The sequence below is a fragment of the Vitis vinifera genome, chromosome 18 (assembly GCF_030704535.1).
Source record: "Vitis vinifera cultivar Pinot Noir 40024 chromosome 18, ASM3070453v1".
NCBI lineage: Eukaryota > Viridiplantae > Streptophyta > Magnoliopsida > Vitales > Vitaceae > Vitis > Vitis vinifera.
Genome location: NC_081822.1, coordinates 16156975 through 16161596, shown reverse-complemented (window position 1 = coordinate 16161596; position 4622 = coordinate 16156975).

Genomic DNA, 4622 nt, shown 5'->3' with positions numbered 1-4622 from the left:
TGGTGATTTCCTTTGTTAAAAACTTAAAGTTTAAAAGAAAATAAAATTTGTTTTGAAAGGTGTTTGAAACTAAACTAACATAAAACTAGGTAAAAATGGAAGAAAGAAAGTTTCCCGGAGCTAGAGGTTGCTAGGATCAAATTCAGAATGCAAAGTGGGAAATTCTGGATTTTTCTTCTAGCATTGGGGACAACAACATAAAGGATGGTTGTTTCCCGAACCGGTATAGGTTTAACAATGAAGATTTAATCCATAAAAAGTCAATAGAAATGGTAGTCAAGTTCCATTAATGGCTTTAGACACTGTGGGTCTTCACCTTGAGCCACTTTCCAATGGCTCGTACATGATAACTAATGGACTGATATGGATCAGGCAATAAGTATCCACAGAGACCTGAAGCTTACCATGTATTGGCCATTCAAAGTGATTCTAAGGGATTTAAAGCAAAACCTTAGATTTAAAAGCCATTTATGAACTCCAACTACCTGTATTTAATGCACGAGAGTTTTCCACTTTAGCATCTGGACTTTTCACCTAGCTTCCTTCACTCCAAGAAACCAAAGGTTTAGCCTCTCATCTTCTGGGAAAACATCCTCAGAGGTTGTTTGGCTTCCAAGAAAGAGAAAATAGTAGAGAGAAAAGGAAAACGAGAGAGCTTTGTATTTCACTAAGTGTAAAACATAACATGTTGTCGAGAGATGATTTCCACCCCTCTTATAGTCTTTACAAAAGCAAAGCTTGTGATTGGCTAGTTACAAGGATAAGAAAGGAAATTACATCAAAAAATACATAAGAAAAGATCTAAAGTGGAGTCGGCAAAAATAGAGGAGAATTCGCACCACGCATGGGCTGGTGCGAATTTCGCACAAGCAGGGGTGTTGTGCGAATTTCGCACAAGCCTGGAGCAGTTGTCTTCCGAAGGCCATATCTTCCTCATTTCAGCTCCAAATCATACACGATTTGAAGCGTTGGATTCTTGACTTCCTGAACTTTGAAATGGTATATAGCATGTAGAAAATGTACTTCGGGAAGTGCTCCAAAAGTGCTAAGGAAGACTGCAGCTGCTGTCCTCTATTTTCTTCATTCTGTTTGTTTTTCCTCTTTGCTTCACTCCTTTACTTGGCTTGTCTTAATGATCCAAAAAGCTGTCAAAACACTAAAACTAGCCACAAATTTGATTAGAAGTCATTGCTAGGTCCTTAACATGCCAATTGGAATAAAGATGGAGAACTACTACACAAAAGTGCTTAAAACATAATGAATTAAAGGTGCAAAATAGCACTTTTTGGGTAGTAATCAGTCATCCACAACCTTGAGCTGTTCCTAACATCTAGAGCCCTGAGCTCATAACCTTGAGACATTCATGTCATCCATAGTCAAGTGTTGTTCATAGCATCTAGAGCCCTAAGCTTGATTCGTTCATGTCAGCCACAACCCTGAGTTGTTCATAACATTTGGAGCCTTTTCCTCATGACCAAGAATCGTTCATATCACCCAAAGCCCTAAGCTATTAATTACATTTAAAGGATTGAGCTCATGGGATCTTGAGTCGTTCATATCATCCATAACTCATGACTTGAACTCATGACTCATAGTCATTTAGGTCATCCATAGCCTTGTGTTGCTCCTAACATCTAGACCCTTGAGCTCACGACCTTGAGACATTCATGTCATCCATAGTTGAGAGTGGTTCATAACATCTAGAGACCTTGAGTCATTCATGTTATCCACAACCCTGAGTTGTTCATAACATTTAGAGCCTTCTCCTCATGACCAAGAATTGTTCATATCACCCGAAGTCCTAAGTTGTTCATAGCATGTAAAAACTCAAGGGATCTCGAGTCGTTCATATCATCCACAACTTTGAGCTGTTCATAGAATCTAGAGCCTTGAGCTCACAACACAGATTTGTTCATGTCATCCACATCCCTGAACTGTTCATAGCATCGGGAGCCCTTAACGCACGACCCAGAGTCATTCATGTCAACCATAACCCTGAGTTGTTCATAACATCTAGAGCGTTGAGCTCATGACCCAGATTTGTTCATGTCATCAAGAGCACTGAGTTGTTCTTAACATCTAGAACCCAGAGCTCATGATCTTGAGTCATTCATGTCATCCACAACCTTAAGTTGTTCATAGAGCTCACGACTTAGAGTCGTTTCCCACAACCCTAAGCTATTCATAGCATTAAAGGGCTTAAGCTCACGGGATCCCGAGTCGTTCATATCATCCACAACTCTAAGCTTTTTATAGCATCTAGATCCCTAAGCTCATAACCTTCAGTCATTTATATGATCTACAACCTTTAGTTGTTCATAACATTTAGAGCCTTGGACTCATGACTAATAATCATTCATATCATGCACAACCATGAGCTATTCATAGCACCTAGAGACTTGAGCTGATAGGATCTCAAGTCATTCATATCATCCACAACCCCGAGCAGTTCATAGCATCCAAAACCATGAGCTCATGACGTGTATATTAACCACAACCTTGAGCTGTTCGTAACATCTAGAGCCTTAAGCTCATGCCCTAGCGTCATTCTTGTCATCCGCAGGCATGAGTTGTTCATAACATCTAGAGCCCTGAGCTCACGTACTTGAGTCGTTCATGTCATCCACAACCTTGAGTTATTCATAATATTTAACATCATAGGCTCATAACCAAAAATCGTTCATATCATCCTCAGCCTGGAGTTGTTCAAAACATTTAGAGATCTTAGCTCATAGGATCTGAAGTCATTCATATCATCCACAACTCTAAGTTATTCATAGCATCTAGAGCCCTGAGCTAACAACATAGAATCATTCATATCAATCACAACCCTAAGTTGTTCATAGCATGAAGAGCCTTGAGATGACGACCTTGAGTAATTCATGTCATTCATAACTAATACGTTCCCAATTGGTGTCTCAGCTGATTCATGTCCAACTGGTGTCCCTTGATTTTGGTCCTCAAGGAGTAATCAACAAAATTTATAACCTATTACACCATGTACTAGGATAGCCTTAGCTAGCATAGCATAGTGGCTCTAGGGTCGTTCATTGGGATGGGTTTTCACTCCACAATTGATATTAATTCAAAGCTGAATTGGTGCCTTTTCATTTCAAGGTTAGCTTTAAAAGAAAACATAAACTTTGGTGGAAAAAGGATTGGTTTTAAGCTAACTAAAAATAGTAACTGATTTTACTTACAAAGAAAAGTGTCTCTTGGAGTTTCAGATCACTAGGCTCAGATTCCTCATACAAAAAGGAGGTTTTGGTCACTTGTTTCTTTTCCTCGCATTAGAGAATTAACATATAGTTAATTCTCTAACCGGTGTGGTACAGATGCTTCCCCTTAATGGGTTCAAACACTAATTCCCTCTCACTGATGCACCTTGCAATGGCTCATGCCTCTCACCTAGCATTTGCCATTCAAGGTGATCCTTAACCTTGGATTACCCGTTAAAAGCTCGCAAGAGATAACTAATGGATGTCTCCTTAGAGTCCAAAAGCTTACCAAGTGTTGGCTATTCTAGAAAATCCTACCTTCAAGTCACCTCCCAAAGGCTCGCAAGAGATAAACAAGTGCATCTCAATGGACGGAGATCACTTGCCTTACCAAGTGTTGGCCCAGGTGATTTAAAGGCGTTTTAAGTTAACTAAAAAGATAAAAACCATTAACGGGTCACACTTTCTCTTCATTAAAAACTAAAACAACAAAACTTCTAATTTATGCATGAGGAAACTTACCCGGCTTTCTTCACTCCAAGAGACGAAGAACCTAGCCTCTCATCCTTTGAGGAAAAATCCTCAGAGTTTGATTGGCTAGAAATAAAAAGTAAATAATATACAATACAATCAAAACGAGAAGGTAAGGCAGAGTAAAGGCTCTATATTTTACTTCCTTACAAAACTATACAAAGGATGCGTCTGAGAACAAGCTCCCGACTCCTCTTTATTTGTAAAGAAAATTACAACTATATATAAGAGGTTATTCACCCCTTTGTTGTTGCTTAAAGACTAAGGAATCCTATGATAGGTGGGTTACAAGGAGAGTTTAGGGATTTAGACATCAAATATCTAAAGCAAAAAATCTCAAAATGTCAGTCGCACATATCGGGAAGCTTCAGGAGAACACCGCGGCACTATGCAAAATGGCTACAAAATTTTCGCAGCAAAAGGACAACATTTTCGCAACCAAAGGTTGATTTAGCAGCCGTGCAACATTCTGCCTTCAGCTTAGAGTGATCTGCTTGCAATGGCTGTAACTCCTTCATTTCAACTCCGAATCATGCACCGTTTAAAGCATTGGATTGTTGACTTCCTGAGCTTCGAAACGACATATAACATGCATAAATTGGACTTCATGAAATGCTCCAAAAGTGGCTATGACTGTCATCAAGAATGCTTCATGTTAGATTTCTCTTTGCTTCCCCTCCTTGCATTCCGGATTTGCTTATGGCAAAGGACTTTAAAGTTTCGGTTCTTCATGTTTCTGAGCTTTCCATTTTCTTTGCCATGAATTCCAAAGAACTCTCCTCAATCTCGGATTGCTTTGGTGATCAAAAAGCTAACAAAAACACCAAAACTTACACACTTTGATTAGAAATAATTGCAAAGGTCCTTAATATG